General features: G+C 47.5%; 1 long non-coding RNA gene across 1 annotated transcript; it reads left to right on the top strand.

The window, feature by feature from the left end:
- Positions 1-1,204: 1,204 nt before the first annotated feature.
- LOC106504407 (uncharacterized) lies at positions 1,205-17,557 on the top strand. The gene is made up of 2 exons (XR_001297853.3): positions 1,205-1,384; positions 12,443-17,557. It is a non-coding gene; the product is annotated as an uncharacterized LOC106504407 (long non-coding RNA).
- Positions 17,558-18,770: the final 1,213 nt, after the last annotated feature.

Below are 18,770 nucleotides of genomic sequence, written 5' to 3'. Positions count from 1 at the left end.
TTTAAACAAATCTTGAATTCACTTTGATATTTCCAATCAAATCCAACACCACGGGCTCTTTCTCCTGTTCCCACATTCTGTATTGATGTTTCCTCTCTCTCACAGTGAGAACCTGCTTCTCAGCAGTGTCAATAATTTACACTAATATTTACTAATTTTCTTTATCCTAAAATGCACATAAAGTCATTTTAGAATTACTGCCGCAGAAATACTACCAACAACAAACCTACTAAATCAGGTTTGAAGATTCTGTGCAGATCTTTTTCTCTTTGGAATATATAAGAAAACACATACACTAAGGGTGTATAGTCAACATTACCTGAATTATGGGTTTTTTTTTCTATATGACTTAATCCAGAGTTAGTTGATTGAATTTTATTTTTGGAACATATAAAACAGTTGAATGACTGAAAAATCAAAAATACATAAAAAGGAATAAATGCAGAGAAATGTCATCCTTACCACTTCCACCACACTTCTACCCATTTCCGGCAGATAACTATTTCCATTAGATTTTCATTTACTCTTCCTGGCATTGTTGTTTTTAAATAGCATTGATCCAGCTGAAGAAGAAAAGGAAGCTTTAGCTAAAGCACTAAGTGAATCTCTATGGTCTAGATTAAAAGAGAATAGTACAAAAGTGGGAGGAAAATAGTAGTTGGAAATGGGGGGACACATAAGGGAGAAGCTGAGAACTAGGGGCATCACTGAGGCTAGAGTCTCAAGCATTCAGAGCTAAAGATAACTGCCTGGGGGCTGTGAGAATTAACAAATGTCTTTTCTATCAAAGGAAGCCTGGGTTACCCCATTTCGTTTCAGCTTTGTCTGAGACACCCTCCTCTGCCCCCCCCTTCCCCTCTTCTCCCAGTAACAATTTGTTTCAAATTAGCCAACCGAGAAGAACGTGCGCCCTGACCTGACCAGTGGGAAGGGGACAGATGTCCCGCCTGCGTTAGGGATGCATGGGAGGGGGGTCCCTTCTTTGCGGGCGCCTTTTGAGGACTTGCCCCCTCCTGTAGCCGTAAAGAGCCTTGGCGGGATCTCCCCGTGTTTGTGTGTCTCACTCTCCCACACTGATGATCCGAGCTGAGGTCGCTTTCCCCCAACAGGGCCAACCTTGCAGGAAGAACGTGCTTCCTGAGGTCCGGTCACGTGGGCCTCCTCGCGAAGGGATGGAGGAGGGCGATTTCATGAGCCCGCCCTTAAAAATAAAATCAAGGAAGACGGGAAGGCTGAGCCAAGGCTGGGTGACAGAGGACGTTTTAGTCAGGCTCTTACGGAGGGAGATGGCAAGGAATACAGGAGGAGGAACAGCTGGCGGCAAAAGAAGCAGCAGGCTGGGTCCCCAAAACCGCTGTCCTGGGATTCAGCAGTGGCCATGGAGGTAAGGTTTGTGTGAAAGAGTCCTCGGGGCCCCCTGAATGACACAGGGGGAGGCTGAATCCAGCAGCATGTCCCCATCTCTAAGAACCCCGAGTCTGATGCCTTGAATGAGCTACGAGCTATGAACTCCATAAAGAATCTTATTTATCTCTGTTGAGCATGCAACGAGCAAGGGCCAGTGTTGCTTAGAGAAAATGATTTACTGTTTAGGGCTGAAGACAAAGTGAGGGCAGTGCCGCTTAATTACTTTTACCTCCTTCTTCGCCAGGGAGGAAAGTGGTCTTCCAGCTGGAAAGGGTGAGGAAAGCATTGCAAAGAGGGGGCTGAAGTCAAGGACAGGGGCAGAGGCCGGACAGCCAGGCCCAGCAACGGTAATGAACTCGGGGCTCTGAGCCTGGTGAATTATGTCCTGTGGTCCTGGAGGGACTTGACAAGTGATTTCAGAGGCACTGTCGTTAATCTTTGATAAATTATAGAGGAGGAGATTTGTGATCAAAGACAAGGGATGGGCATATGTGCTCTTGACATTCAGAAGATGGAAAAGAGTAGATTTTGGAAGTTACAGCGTGGGGGCTGAGATGGTCTCACCAGCAGGATTATGAGGTATGTGTGTGTTTGCCTTCAGGAGAGCTTTTTTTTTTTTTTTTTCAATTAAAAAAATTAAAAGCAGTTGATTTACAATGTTGTGCCAATTTCTGCTGTACAGCAAAGGGACCCAGTCATATACACACACACACACACACATATATATATTCTTTTTTATATTATCTTCCATCATGGTTTATCCTAGGAGATTGGATTATAGTTCCCTGTGCTATACAGTAGGACTTTGTTTGTCCATTCGAAATATAATAATTTTCATTTACTAACCCCTAACTCCCAGTCCATCCCTCTCCCTCCCCCCTCCCTCTTGGCAACCATAAGTCTGTTCTCTCTGTCTATCCGTCTGTTTCTGTTTTGTAGATAGGTTCATTTGTACCAGATTTTAGATTCCACATATAAGGGATATCATGAGATATTTGTCTTTCTCTTTCTGGCTTACTTCACTTAGTATAAGAATCTCTGGTTGCATCCATGTTGCTGTGAATGGCATTATTTCGTTCTTTTTCACGGCTGAGTAGTATTCCATTTTACAGGACAGTTGGTTTTGAGTCCTAGCTCTGGTCCTGGATTAAGGCAGGCCTGGGGCAGAAATTTGGAAGTTATGTTTTCACTTTTAGGTGGTCTGGAGAGGGTCAAGCCAAGGGGAAGGTGGACACTTTAGGGTTTTTCTCACTGGGCTCCTTTTCGGTGATACCTGACTCACCTCTGTGGACCTCCAGAGGCCATATTTGTCTCAGTTTGGTTCTACAGAAGTAGACTCTGAGATGAGGGTTTGTGTGAAAGTGTTAGGAAGTGTTGCCAGGAAAAAAATCAGTAAGTAGGTGAGGAAGTGGCTGGGGAGAAGGCCATACAAGACCAAGTCTAAAGGGTACCTTAAATGGGGTAGGTGTCACTTTGGAGTTGTCTTTATTGGGGAGGAGGCATCAGTATGTTTATTCCTCAAACTGTCACTCAGTGATTAAGGGGTGCCCAGGAGGATGTGAATTCTTGTCCTCTGATAGGTTGGCTGGCTGACTCAGGTGGCTGCACCCTGGGGGCTGGTCAAAGCCTCTGAGGGGATGTGGGTGGGGCACTGACAGCCTTCACACACTGCCCTGGCCACAGCCCTGGCCCAACTGGCTGAGCCTGAGGAGAGTACCCTATTCAAGGTCGACCAAGTCCAGCCAATGAGGTTCCTGCTCCTGGGAAATTGGAACAGAGGCTGAGATCCACGGAGTGGAGACTGGGCTCTGTGTGGCAGCCACGCTGCACTGCGTGGGCTCCAGGGACATGTATCATGTTGTGTGACTGCTTGGCGCCTGTTGGATCCTGTTCTAACTCTTTTTTTTTTTTTTTTTTTGTCTTTTGTCTTTTTTTTGTTGTTGTTGTTGTTGTTGCTATTTCTTAGGCCGCTCCCGCGGCATATGGAGGTTCCCAGGCTAGGGGTTGAATCGGAGCTGTAGCCACCGGCCTATGCCAGAGCCACAGCAACGCAGGATCCGAGCCGCGTCTGCAACCTACACCACAGCTCACGGCAACGCCGGATCGTTAACCCACTGAGCAAGGGCAGGGACCGAACCCACAACCTCATGGTTCCTAGTCGGATTCGTTAACCACTGCGCCACGACAGGAACTCCGCTGTTCTAATTCTTGCTGGAGTTCCCAAGGCAGAACTGGGAGAACTGGCATTTTTAGCATCCCTTGTGGTGGCGACCAGGCTGGTGCAGTCAGGAGAACCTACATGAGACTTGCATTTGGAAGCAAAGCTCTGGATGAGGTATCATTTTTCTGGTGCTGCTGACAGCCTAGGCATCTCGATTTGGGGCTGCAAGGTCACATTCCTAAGGAGGAGGTGGCAACAGGACTGTTCAGTAGTTGAGTTCCTGGCATGCCGTGTCCAACTGCCTCCTTTTTGAGAGAGCCATTAAGAGGGACAGATCTGGGGAATGTTGTGGGAAGAGGGTCTTTGGAGTCCAGAGAGGTGTTTGAGCAGGTCTCCTGGCCATTGCAGTGAACAGATGTCTGGAATGTGAGGGACTAACCACTGTCTCCACCACATCAAAGGAAAAGGTAACTGATGTGTCGGTGCTGGCTGGAAAGAGGTCTCTAGTGGCAAATCACAGGGATCTGCCTTAGCTATGGCCACTCAACATTGTTATCAATGATTTGGATGAAAATATCGATGGTGCACTTCTGTCTGCTGTGGATGACACGGAGCCGAGAGGGCTGGAAAATGCATCAGGTCACAGAATCAGCTTTCAGGGTGATCTTGATATCCTGGAAAACTAGTATGAAAATAAAACTTAAGGAGTTCCCACGGTGGCTCAGTGGTAACAAACCTGACTAGTGTCCATGATGATGTGGGTTTGATCCCTGGCCTCGCTCAGTGGGTTAAGGACCCTGTGTTCTGTGGCTGTAGCATAGGCTTATAGCTGTAGCTGCAATTCAACCCCTAGCCTGGCAACTTCCATATGCTGAGGGTGTGGCACTAAAAAAAAAAAACAAAAAACAAACACAACTTAATAGAATATGTATCAGTTCTACCTTGAGTTAAGAAAAAAAAAAAAACATGCCAGTGGATAGAGAAAAACACTTTGGAAGGAGAGGGTAGAAGTGTTCTTCTTTCTATATTTATACCCCACTTATTCCACAAAGGTTGTTAAGGGGCTTAGAAAAACAGGTGAAATGGAGAAGAGTTAAAACAGTGGATAGAATTGAGGCAGAATTAAAAGTAGAAAAATACTAACAGCACAGTTAAGGCAAAGTCCCAGACATGCAGAAACCCAGTTCTGCAGATGTTGCAAAGGGTGCCCCGAGCTCCCCTGTGGCTGAAGCAAAGAGGGAAAGTTGACCTAATTTGAGATTTTTCTGGTATACATAAAAGACAAATTAATCATTTCTCCAGTAGAATCACTGCTTTACTTTACTGTGAGACTTGAAAGAAAGTTCTTCTCTGGGTTCTTATGAAAAGATCACCTTGTGAGGCAGGGGATGAAGTCCTCAAAAGGCAGGATATCGAAGCAAATTCCGTGAAAGTAGTTCTACTTGGAGCCAGAAAAATGTGGTCTAAACACTAACGCTGAATTGGGGTGGAATGTGGTCTATCTTGAACTCAGTGTTTAAAAAATTTTCCTTGTTGTTGCTCCCTTAAAGAAACGATTTCACCCCATTTCATTTCTGGCTCTCCTACATATTTTTTTTTTTTTTTTCTCTTTAAGGCCACACCTGTGCACATGCAAGTTCCCAGGCTAGGGATGGAATCAGAGCTGCAGCTGCCAGTCTACGCCAGAGCCACAGCAATGCAGGATCCAAGCAGCATCTGTGATGTACACCACAGCTCATGGCAACACCGGATCCTTAAACCACTAAGCAAGGCCAAGGGAACAAACCTGAATCCTCATGGATATTAGTCGGTTCTTAACCCATTGCCTCACAAGGCAATTACTATCCTACACAAATTAAATACTAAGTGATAGTGCACTACTGGGGAGAGCTGAACTTTAGAGAATCACAAAACTTTGAAATATCTAAGTGTTTTGGTCTCCCCATTCTAAGGACCAATTTTCACCCCTTTGGGGGGCCCTACTCTCCCCAAGAATGCATGGGATGGAGGAAGGCATGTTCTCTGGAAGTTCTTAATAATAATTGCTCAAGGGACATGTTTCTCTGTTTGGTGAATTTCTCCTCTTGGTGTAATTTTTTTTTTTTAACCAACCTGATTTAATGTGGTATAATTAGAAAGTGGCTTTATTTATTTATTTTATCCACTTTTTTTTTTTTAAAGAAATGTTTATTAGAGACAATTTCTTTCTTTATTTCTGTTTTCTTTTCTTTTTTTCTTTTCTTTTCTTTTTTTTTTTGTCTTTTTAGGGCCAAACCCACAGCATATGGAATTTCCCAGGCTAGAGGTCAAATTGGAGCTGTAGATGCTGGTCTACACCACAGCCAGAGTGACACCAGATCCAAGCTGGGTCTGCAACCTACACTACAGCTAATGGCATCGACGGATCCTTAACCCACTGAGTGAGGCCAGGGATCAAACTTGTGTCCTCATGGATACTAGTCAGGTTTGTTACCTCTGAGCCATGGTAAGAACTCCTCTCTGCCTCTTGTTTTCAAACTTTCTCTTGCAGTTTCCGTCTTCATCTTTTGATGTCATCTCAGGCAGAGCCTACAGCTTTGGGGCCACTTTCAGTTATAACAGCTAGTCTTATGTTTCGACTCTCTTTCAAGCATTGAAAGGTCCAGCCAAGGCTAAATCAAAACTTCAGTCTCATGCTCAACTCAAGACTTCTCTCCTCCCCAATCCTCAGCTCATGCCTAAGCTGGGGACCTGCTTGGGGAGGGGACGATAGTCTGCTTTTTATCACTCTCTCTGCCACCTTCTGGGCTTCTCCTCTGCCACCTGAGGTTTGGTTTTTTTTTCTTTTTTTTTGGTTTTGGCCATGGCAATTTCCAGGGTTGGGGATTGAACCCACACCAAAGCAGTGACAACACAGGAGCTTTAATCTGCTGAGCCACCAGGAAACTCCTGAGCTTCCCCTCTGGGTGGAGGACTCGTCATAGTCCTGGGGGAGAAATACATTCTGCAGAGCCCACGTGGCCGGTTGTGATGACAAATGATCAGAGGAGAGCTGCCCCCGTCCTCTCTGCACCTGTGCCCCGCAGGCCATGCCAGCCAGCCTCCCACTTGCGAGCATCCTCATCCTTGCCCTCCAGGCTCTGGAACAGGGAAGCTGGCAGCTGCTTCTTGCTCCCAAGTCCTATCTAGTGGGAGCACTGTGTCAGCCTGCTGGTTTCTGGGGCTCAGCCAGCTCCCAGCTGGCCATTGGACTGACTTACTCTCTCTGCTTTGAAGACCTCCCAGCCTCCAAGCTGTTCTGGATCTCTTGCTGCTCCCTCCCTTCCTTCATGGGGCGTGGGGAACATGCCAGCCTTGTTCGCTACTAGGATGACAGCTCCCTGCTCTTAGAAATGCCCCTAGTTCAGGGAATTCTTTCTGAACACCTCGTCTCCTTTTGGGGTGCTGGAGGTGAGGGTGGCAGGACTGCATGGAGACCCTTTGAATAAGTCCTGCAGGTGTGTTCAGATCACTTCCTCTTTAGGATGTGGGTGCACATATGCCTACTGTCCTCCACTTCGGGGTGTTAGCATTAGTTCCAAGTGCAGGACATGTCCCGTTCAATACTCCATTAAGTGGTCAGCTTCCTCTTTGGCTGTGCTCGCTCCCTGGGTGGGACATGCTTGCCAAGGCACATGCATCCCTGGCTCAGGACAGCCCCCTCCCAGGGGCCCCCAGATAAAGAGCAGCAGCCACTACTGAGGGATTGCTCCCAACCCTGTCTTCCCAGTTTCCCAGGAAGAGTTTCTCATCACTCCCTTTCTGCTGCTATCAAGGTTAATTTCCTACCTGGGTTTTCCCGAGTTGCTGTGCATACCAAGTTAGTTAGGAACAAAATACTGGAGGAATTCAGAGGCTTTTACTCTCCAGTGCCCTCTAAGGGGGGGATGGATATTGGACCAGCCCAGCTCTTGCCCACCTCACCTGCCCACATGGTGATGGGTGAGGAGGACCGGAGGAAGGTAAAACTGGTAACGCCTAAAAGAGAATGAGAGAGGGAGTTCCCGTTGTGGCTCAGCAGAAACGCACCCTACTAGTATCCATGAGGATGTAGGTTCGATCCCTGGCCTTGCTCAGTGGGTTAAGGATACAGCATTGCCCCAAGCTGTGGTGTAGGTCTCAGATGCCACTAGGATCTGGTATTGCAGTGACTGTGGTATAGACTGGCGGCTGTAGCTCCGATTTGATCCCCTAACCTGGGAACTTCCATATGCCACACCCTTGGCCCTAAAAAGCAAAATAAATAAATAAATAAATAATTTTTTTTAAAAAATCAAAGAATGAGAGAGGCCTGGGGAAAGAATCCCAATTTCTTCAATAAAGTCTTACATTATTGCTCAGGGCCTTGAGAGCCAGACTCCTCCTCCTCCTTGTCTTTCTTTTCTTCTTCTTTTTTAGATCAGGAACCTCTAAAGTTCTAAAGATGGATGAACAAGAAGGTCTCATTTGGTTACTGTGCTGTTTAGTTTGGAGTTAAGCTAGAACTAGCCAGCCTGCTCCAATCTGGCATTTCTGAAGCATGAAGTGTCATGTTCTGCCCACTTGGCTGCAGACGCTGTGCCCTTTTCTAGGCACTGGGTGGTTTCTGAACCACACTAAGCAGCAGGGCCTTAGAACCTCCAGCCTTGATTTCCTAGAAAAGAGCCTCAGCCGGGTGCCATGTCTGAATTCTACGTGGGCCATCGGGAGCGTAAGGACCTTCCCTCCCGGGGAGACTGCGGCTGTGTAGCGGGAAAGCCTGGGTAAGGAGGACTCCACCACACATTAGCCCTGTGGGAGGCGCCTTAGTCAGGTCAGCTAAATTTTGCCGGAATCACCCTACACATCTCAGCGGTTTACAGCAGAACCTTCTTTCTCACCCATGCTACAAGCCTATTGGCATCCCGCTGGCACCCCGCTGGCACTCCATCATGTGTCCTCTCAAGGACCACGGCTCTTGGATACAGTGCTTTCTAGAATACCAATGGTCATCACGACAGCGGGGGAAAGAGAAGCCAAAAAGCCACGTCCTAGCTCTTAAAACTTTACCTCAAGTGACATGCGTGACTTCTGCTCACCTTTCAAGGGCCACAAGTCATAGCATCACATCCATGTACCACAGAGTAGAGGTGTGTATTTCTCCCACAGAGAGGGGCCCTGACTATTTGGGACAATAATACAGTCTTTGATGGAAAGCAACCAATTCTGCCTAAAACAGCAGTCGTATGCTGTTTGAAGTCTGACAAAAAATGACGGTCAGAAAAGATCTGAAGGAAGCTGCCATGTGGGGAATTGTATTTTCTCCCCTGAAATGATTTCATGCTTGTTGGAGCCATCATATTCGGAAATCCTTTTGCTGTCCTCAAATATTGATAAGTAGGACCTGTTTAGTCACATAGCTATTAGCCGCATCACTCCAGAACGCCCTGGCATACGCCTAGTGGTGGGCTGAATTTTCTCCCAATTCCTATCTCTGATCCCCCACCTTTTTTCCCACTTCCTTTCTTCTCTGAGCTCCAAAACCCTGTGACTCCTCCGTGGTCACCTAAGATTTTCATACTCCTTTCTCAAGAGACTGGTAATTTCTACTTATGGGATTTTCGTGCTATTGGTCCAGTAGAGCAAGGGGGTCTTAGGAAGTCTTTCCGTCTGAGGAGCTGAATTTCCACCACAGATGTGATTCACTGAGAGAGATTAGCATTTTTTCTGTTCTTCATCATTACTGAAACATTTTTGATATTCAATCATCCGGCCAGAAAAGCAATGACTAAAAATCACAGCTATTAAAGCAGGTTAGGGGAGTTCCCATTGTGGCTCAGTGGGTTAAGACCCTATATAATAGTGTCCATGAGGATGCAGGTTCAATCCCTGGACTCAATCATTGGGTTTAGGATCTGGTGTTGCTGCAAGCTGTCGAGCAGGTTGCAACTGCAGCTCTGATTGGACTCCTAGCCCAGGAACTTCTATATGCTGTAGGTGTGGTTGTAAAAAGAAAAAAAGAAGAAAAAAAAAGTGCTTTGAAGAAAGAAATACCTGAGGTCTATTTGGTACTTTATTACTGTTCTTTGGGCCAGTCCCGGCTCACTCTTACTCTGTATGCCTAGATCATATCCCCAAGTGTCTGTCCTACTCCTGGAGGGGGAGGCAGTACCCTCTCTTGTGGCTCTGGGATGTGTCACCAGCAGCCATCAGAAACCTTTCCTTGAGGGAGGTTTTTCTGTTTCCTTGAAGGGATGTTTCTGGGCCACAGCCACAGGCAGCCTGTCACCCACCTGGCAGGGAGAGCGCATGAAAAAGGCAGCCTTATTCACTTTTTTTTTTTTTTTTTCTTTTTGCCTCCTTATCAACTGGGACAGTTTGTTTTTCCCTCTGACTCCTGGATACAGAATTTCAGGACTGAAAAGGGGCCCCCCTGCTGTTTCCTTCAAGAGACAAAATACAAAGAGTGTAGCTACTGACAGAGCATCATTACATTTCAGTGCGAAGAATATTTATAATTGTGTTTTCCAATCAGACGTTTTCCCAGCCAGTTTATTTACCCTGTTTTTGATTTTGAGGCCCATTTCCTACTTTGTTTTGTTTTGTTTTACTGGCCTTAGCGGTGTCTTTTGTGAGCGGGTAATTTGCTCTCTGGTCTCTTAGCAACCAGGAACTTTTCCAGCTGAATCAGACCTTGGAGTTGCAAAGTTTATAATGAACCTGCTGAAGGACAGTATCTCTCCCAGAGCCAACAATTTTAAACCAATGTTTGAACAAGAAAATTAACCGGGGTTTCCGGATACCTACGCTCTTAAAGGCAACGTCAGACGAAACACGCGTCCCTGGGTCCTGGGCCCAGCTGGCCCAGTTTTTGTCCTCTGCTGTGGCACCAGCCACTTCCGCTTCTCTGCTCCTGGGCTGCTGTGAAGCAGAGGGAGCCTGCCCGGAGAGGGAAGGACCGTGCCCTCCCTGGAGGAGGTTGAGTTGGAGGTCCAGGAGTGGCGGGATCACGTGTCTCCATCAGTTTCACTCCCTGCAGGTTGATTTCGTGCCCACAGTGGGGTGAGGGCGCTGGCTGGGAAATGCAGGGAGAGCTCTCAGGCTAGTGAAAGACATCAATAAATCACTTCCTATCCAGAGCTTAGTCTGACGTGTGAGATCTAAACAAGGACGACTGGAGGACGGAGGAGAACTTGGCCAGGGGAGTGGGGTGAAAGCTTGTGCCAGTGACCGCCCTGGAGGCAGGATGGAGAGTGGGTGAGGAGGCGGGGCCACCTCCCTCCACCTTCAGCAAGGATGCGGGGTGTCACACCCTCCTGGCATAGCTCACTCGGGGGCAGGGAGCCCCAAGCTCAGTTATTAGCCAGTGTGAGTGTTGACTAATGCTTGGAGTTACCTACGGCTGTGTGAAAATAACACCCCAAAGCTTAAGGATCCAAAACACCGCTGTTTTATCGTGCTCTCAGATTCTGTGGGTCAGGAGGTACAAGAGGGCAGGGCATGGCTCTTCTTTGCTCCTTGGTGTCTGGGGCTTCAGGCGAGAACTTGAATGGTGGAGGTGTCTTCAACCGCTGGGGTCTGGACCACTTCGAATCCAGTTTCTTCACTCATAAGTCTGGCAGCTGGGCTGGGCTGGCTAATATCTGCGTGTGGCCTCTTTGGCAGGGAGCTCTCAGGATCGTTGGATTGGAGGCTCGAGGCTCAGGGTTCTAAGAGCAAGTAAAGTGTCTCCGAGCGGGAGGCAGAATTGCATGGTCTTTTGCGTCCTTGTCTCGGGAAGCTACGTGGCTTTGCTTCCATACCCCCTATGGCTACAGCATCAAGGAGCCACCCAGATGAAGAGCAGGAGACATAGACCCAACTTTCAACAGAAAGAGGTTCAAAATATTTGCAGTCATGCTGAACTCACCATACAAGGAGCCAGGGGTCCTGACTTCTTGTCTGACTCTGCCTCTCACTTGCTGTGTGACCTTGGGTTAGCTGCTTCTCCTCTCTGAGCTCTGGCTTCTTCATCTATTCAGTGAGGGGTCACCAGGTTTATTTCAAGTTCCTTCTCAGGAGCAGCAGCATGGCAAATGCTCTTTATTACCTATTGGTTCCAAGTAGGCTTATTATTTTTCTTTTTTTCTTTTTAGGGCCGCACCTGGGCATGTGGAAGTTCCCAGGCTAGGGGTTGAATGAGAGTTGCAACTGCTGGCCTACACCACAGCCATAGCAATGCGGGATCCGAGCTGCATCTGAGATCTATGCTGCAGCTTGCAGCAATGTCCCAGATCCTTAACCCACTGAGCGAGGCCAGGGATTGAACCTGCATCCTCACTGACGTGATGTGGTTCTTAACCTGCTGAGCCACAATGGGAGCTCCCCAAGTGAGCTGAATTTTAACTATAGGAATGGACCTCCAGTTGAATCATGTGCATAACTGGGTAGATATGCTTGTTAGAATTTTCATGCTATTGGAAACTTGAGGGAACCTGGCCTAGCACCCTCTCTAAACTGAGGTTTAGAGAGGCTGAAGTCCAGGAATAATATAATGATGGACATTAACTGAGAAATAGAACCTGGGCCCCTGACTCAGTCATCCTGGATGCTTTCTGCTTACCTTATTTTTTATTTTTATATTTTTTTTCTTTAAGGCTGCACCTGTAACATATGGAATTTCGTGGGCTAGGAGCTGAACTGGAGCTATGGTTGGAGCCTATGCCACAGTCACAGCAATGCCAGATCCGAACTCATCTGTGACCTACTCTGCAGCTTGTGGCAAGGTTGTATCCTTAACCCACTGAATGAGGCCAGGGATCAAACCCGAATCCTCATGGACACCATGTCAGGTTCTTAACCCGTTGAGCTACAATGGGAACTTCTATTTATTTATTTATTTTTGGCTGTGTCATGCAGTGCCTGGATGTGGGATCTCAGTTTCTGGACTGAACCTGGGCTGCAGTGGTGAAAGCTTGAATCCTAACCACTAGACCACCAGGGAACTCCCTCCATTTAACTTGTTATATTTGGAATCACGTGTGGAATTTCATCTAAACATCCCCTTCAGGAAGACATCTCATACCGAAACTGAAGGATATCTGTAAGTAACCATCCAGAAATTTTTCACTGTGTCCGACCTGAGAGGTTGTTAATTGGGCTTGACGGTTTGTCAGCCCGATCTGTGCTGGTTGCTTGGCCCCCCCACTGGAGGCCCAGGACTGGAGCAGGATAACAGGGGACTTGGGAGGCAGGTTGAGAAGAGGTGAGTTTGCTTCTGCTTTGGAATCTACTTTTTTTTCATAGCAGCCATATTCAGAAATGGTTCTTGTGCATATATAATAAGGTGATTGAGTTAAATAATAAATGACAAGCGAGGCCACGGGAGGTGGGGAAGCAAAGGCAAGGAGGAAGGAGTCTGGTTTCAGCTTAAATTGGAAAGGACATTGAGCTGCTGAGGAAGGAGATGGGAGGGCAGAGAGGCCCATGGTAACAGGAACAAAAAAAGAACTGGCAGAAAGAGCCACGTGGCTCCTTACAGCCCAGGAAGGCTGAGGGAACGGGGACAAATTCAGTGTGGAAATATAACAGGACACCAGTGTTTAAAAGTGGGGGGAGCCTGGAGTCACATTTAGTGCTGGGGAATAAAGTGGAAAAAAAAGATAAGAGAGTAGGCCAGGAAGCATTGAATCTTCATGATGAATGGGCTTTTCCATCACAAACATGGCCTTAGAGCCAACCAGCCAAGGCTGCTTTTGTCCCGCTGTTTGGACATTGACTAGGAACAAGGCTCATCTGTGCTTGGCCACCTGCCAGGATGCTGGGAGGATGGAGGAAAGGAAACACCGAGGGAGCCAGCTGGATTTTTGGAAAGGGCTTGACCTCCCTATTTCACCCACCCTGTTCTCCACGCATGCGTCCCAGGCACCCCCCTCTCACCTGTGGCCTCCTGTTCTCACCACTTACAATTCACGTGAGATCTGCCTCCATTCTCACCCCCTTATTTATTTATTTATTTATTTTTATGGCCGCACCCCTGGCATTTGGAAGTTCCCAAACCAGGGATTGAATCCGAGCTGTAGCCACAACCTACATCACAGCTATAGCAACGCCAGATTTCGCACATTGCGGGGCTGGGGATTGAACCCATGCCCAAGCTATGGCTTGAGCCTCTGTACTCATATTCTTTTTTTTTTTTTTTTTGTCTTTTTGCCATTTCTTTGGGCCGCTCCCGCGGCATATGGAGGTTCCCAGGCTAGGGGTCGAATCGGAGCTGTAGCCGCCGGCCTACCCCAGAGCCACAGCAACGTGGGATCTGAGCCGCGTCTGCCACCTACACCACAGCTCACGGCAACGCCGGATCGTCAACCCACTGAGCAAGGGCAGGGATCGAACCCGCAACCTCATGGTTCCTAGTCGGATTTGTTAACCACTGTGCCACGACAGGAACTCCTGTACTCGTATTCTTAACCCACTCCTGACTCCTCATTTTTATCCTCTCTCATTTCACTTACAAATCCCTTTATTTGTGCTTCTGACAGCTCATCCCTCTGACAGTCTAAGCCTTTATGAGATTAAACTCTCAAGACACTAAACCTGAGGGGTCTAGGAATTTGACATCCCTTAAGCTGGGCATTTCAGCCTTTTCTTTTCATGAATATACAGAAAATGGTATTTGCACCGCCCTTTAGGGTCGAGGGCTCCAGCCTGATCCAGGCCCTGCCTCACCACCTCATGGGCCGAGGTATCCAGGCAAAGCTGAAATCCCTTCTCAGACTCTGTTTTGGAGGCTCTGCACAGGACGCTAGGATTTTGCGCACTCCCCTTCCAACAGGCTTTTCCTGTAGAATTGTGTGCTGTCCCTTTGCCCTTTGGCTGTCTCAACAAATGACATCTGTTCCAGGGCCATGAAGACCTCATTCTTCTCCTGGCATCTAAGGTAGCGGCGACATGGGATAGCTTGGTGGCGGTGCTGTTCACAGCAGGGCTGGCTCGTTTTCCTTGGTCTGGAAGAAAGCAGCTGCGGTGTTCAAATCCTCTTGGGGGCGGGGAAACCATCATGTTACAGAGTCACTGTGCTTGGGGCTGAAAGGGAGACAAAAGGGAGTTTCCTGCAGTTCTTGCTTTTTGAACTTTTATTCGAGTAGCAGGAATGAGAGACGAGTGAGCCTGGCAGGTTGGTCACGGAGGCTGGGAAGGTGAGACCTGTAAGAGAGGTTCACGGCCCCCGGGGATTGAAAGGAGGCAGAGGGTCTGGCCAGCTGCAGGGAATCCTGCGACATTCCACCCAAGTCATGTCCGTTCAGATGAGCCTGAGGGAGGGGCAGGAGTTCCCCAGGAGTAGAGGGGGCTGGCAGAGCCCACCCCAGGGCCCTGAGGATCATGCGCGAAAGGACAGAGGGGCAGAAACAAACCATGTAAGTCGGGAAGTGTCAAGAGTGTGTGGACAGTCAGGGATTGAGCAGAGATGTCAGTCGGAGGCTGTTCCTGTAGGGCCTTGATTGGGTGAAGCGTGGCCTGAGATGAAGAGGCCACAGGGAACCACTTGTTTGAACTCTCCTTCTGGCCCCAGGGGAGTCCAGGGTGCTGGCTGTGAGAAAACAAGGTAGATAAGGACAGATCTGGAGGACGCAGGGACCGGGGCTTGCAGAAGCACACGAGGAACCCAGACTGATCGCTCACGGATGCATCAATTCAAAGAGACGCAGGCAAGAGGCGGAGTCCGGGTTGAAGATGAAAGTCTGAAAGCTGTGATGTCAGATTAGATTCTGCACAGAGGAGTTCCTGCCTTGGGGCGACGGGATCAGTGGCATCTTTGGAGCTCTGGGACGCAGGTTGGATCCCCGGCCCGGCACAGTAGGTTAAGATCCGGCGTTGTCGTAGCTGTGGCTTAGGTTGCCACCGTGGCTCGGATCTGTTCCCTGGCCTGGGAACTCCAGGTGCCGAGGGGTGGCAAAAAAAAAAAAAAAAAAAAAAATTCTGCACAGAGGCAGGGAAGCACCTGGGAGCACCCTTGAGGGGCTTGGGCAGAGTCGCAGCTCTTTTTGGAGGGCCTGGTAGATGTCAGCATCAGTGGGGAAGGAGGGATTAAGGGCCCTGAGCCAGCTCAGATGCTACCGATACCTGAGAAAGGGACTTAGGTGACCAGAGCCGTGGACGTCTAGAAGCTCTAGCTGGAATCGGCAGGCAGGGGTTGGGAGAGGCAGCCCACGACGGGCTCGGAGCTTGCCTGCATGTCCCACCGAGCGTTCCAGGTTCAAGGTTTATCTGCCTGCTAAGACTAAACAGTTCTGTAGCTAGTCACACTGGTAACTACTAGGTCAAGGTGACCACAGTGTGACGATGGTATAACTACTCCCTCCCTGGGAGGAAAGAAAAGGAACGGGCTCTCTGCTTCTTGTTGCTTCTGGGGCCATTGGCTTTGGGTTCTTTTCCTATGATGCAAACCACTGTGTGTGCAGGTGCCATGTGGTCCCACAGCATTGTCCCTGTGGAACCTGAAGGCACGGGGAACCTGTGGAAATATGCTGTGTGTTGTACTATGAGTAATATAGTAATAATACATGAGATATACTCACACATATAGTAATATGTATGTAAGATACATATATATATTTTTGTTACTCCTAGTACATCTATATATACTCATATATATAGTAACATAGTTACATATATAGTAACATGTAAGATACATATACAGTACACACATTACTATATTAACATATGCATATTAACATTAATAACATGTAACACATGTAACACAATAATATGTTGTTATTAACATATAGTAACACATGTAAGAGACATATATATTACTACATTACTCCTAGTACATATATAAATACTTACAGTACCATATATCTAGTCCTATATCTATATAGTGTCTGAGTCCTATATACATGTGACTAATATATAGTAACACATATAGTAACATGTAAGATACATATATACTACTATATATAGTAATAGAGTAATATATAAGATACATAATACATAGTAATATACATGTATCTTACATACATATAAAATACAAATATTGCTACATTAACATACACATGTTATTAAGATATTAATATTAACATAATAATAACATGTAACACATGTATGTTATTACCATTAATATGTTATTGTTAACATATTAACATATAGTAACATATGTAAGAGACATATATATTACTATATTATTCCTAGTACATATATAAATAACTTATAGTACCATATATATACTCATATATCTGTATAGTGTCTGAGCCCTACACCTGACCTATTGAATCATAATTTCAAGAGGTGGGGGCCTGAGCGTCGGGTTTTTTTTTTTTTAAAACCCCAGTTGACTCTAATGTTCAGCCAGGGCTGCACATGCTGAACTAAACCAAAACGGGGTCATCCCTGGGGGTGGGCCCTTTGCTGCCTGATGCTCGAGGCTCTCTGAACAAGGCAGAGGAATGAATGGCTCTGGGTAACTAGCCAATAGCGGTTACCACAGGGAATATTATAGTAGTTTGAAAAATAAATGAAAGTCTTGAGGAGGAGAGGGGTTAGAATGACAGGGAGGAATGGCTCTGAGAGGCTTTGAGGGTAGAAATAACCATCCTTGGTGACTGATTTGATGCGGAAAGAAAGGGGGGGAGAGGAGTGGATGATGGCCTCGGGGCTCCGGGGTTTCTAGGGAGCCAGGAGGAGAATTAGGAAAACCTACAGGAGCAGGCTCAGAGGGAATGAAATTCGTAGTTCCAATTAAAATGTGATGAGCTGGAAACACCTATGGGGTCCTGGTGGGAGAGATCTAGTGGGCAGCTGAATGTGACTGAGGCCAGAGACACGTGATTAAGAGATGATGGTTGGAGCTGCCACTGTGGTGCAGTGGGTTAAGAATCAGACTGCAGCATTGCAGGTCGTGGTGGATTTGCGGGTTCAATCCCCAGCCTGGCACAGTGGGTTGCCACAGCTGTGTCTTGGGTCACAGCTGTGGCTTGGATTCAGTCCCTGGCCTTGGAATTTCTGAATGCCATGGGACAGAGAGAGAGAGAGAGAGAGAGAGAGAGAGAGAGAGAGAAAAGATGGTTGAAGGAGGCCAGAATCAGAGCAATGGTCTACCTGTGCAGGTACCTCACTCCCACCCCCATAGCCTGTCACTGCATTTTTGCCCGCAGGCCTGAGCACCCCTGACCTGCGCTATTTCAGCAGAACATGCCTGGACTCCCTGCCTCTAGTCTCACTCACTTCCAGCAATCCATTTGCTATGCAACTTTCAGAATGATCTTCCTAAGATAGAACGAGGGTCATTTTACTCCATTTCTTAAAGCTCATTCACCAATTTCCAACATCATGATGAGGTTCTCAGCCTTGGCCACACATTGGAATGACTTAAGGAATGTTTAACAAACTTTGGGTCTGGGCCACCCTGCCACCACCTCTCTGATTTTCTAATTTCATTTCTCTGGGATGGGGCCTGAGATTGATTGATTGGTTGATTTCGTCTTTTTAGGGCTGTACCCATGGCATATGGAATTTCCCAGGCTAGGGGTCAAATTGGAGCTGCAGCTGCCTATGCCACAGCCACGGCAACACCAGATCCGAGCTGCATTTGTGACCTACACTACAGCTCATGACAATGCTGGATACTTACCCACTGAGCAAGGCCAGGGATTGAACCACATACTCATGGATGCTAGTCAGGTTTGTTCCTGCTGAGCCACAATGGGAACTCCTATTTTATTTTATTATTGTAGTGCCACATATGCAGCATATGGAAGCTCCCAGACCAGGGATTGAATCTGAGCCACAGCTGTGACCTGCACTGTAGCTGTGGCAACACCGAATATTTTAACCCACTGCACCAGGCCAGGGGTTGAACCTGCACCTCCACAGCGACCTGAGCTGCTGCAGCCAGATTCTTAACCCACTGCACCACAGAGGGAACTCCCTGAGCACTGATATTTTTTGAATGCTCTTCCAGTGATTCCACTATGTGGGCAGAGTGGAAACTGCTGTCCCACAGGAAGAAATCCAAACTCCTGTTCATGGCGGGCAGGCCTCTCCCTGCAAAGCTCTTGCTTATCTCCCCTGATTTATCTCCCTCTGCTTAGTCCCTGAGCTCAAGCTGTCTCATCCCCTGCCATTCCCTGAACACTCCATGCAGTTTCATGCTTCTGCAACTTCACACCTGCTCTTGGTCTGCTCTCAGGGAGCCCTTTCTGCGTGTTGGCTACTTGGATATCTTTATTCCAGGCTCACTCAGCCTAAG

The sequence above is a fragment of the Sus scrofa genome, chromosome 7 (assembly GCF_054392235.1).
Source record: "Sus scrofa isolate SSC_HxYL_T2T_F1_AM1 chromosome 7, Sscrofa_HxYL_maternal_Yorkshire_Landrace_v2.0, whole genome shotgun sequence".
NCBI lineage: Eukaryota > Metazoa > Chordata > Mammalia > Artiodactyla > Suidae > Sus > Sus scrofa.
This window is presented reverse-complemented; position numbering and strand designations above follow the sequence as displayed.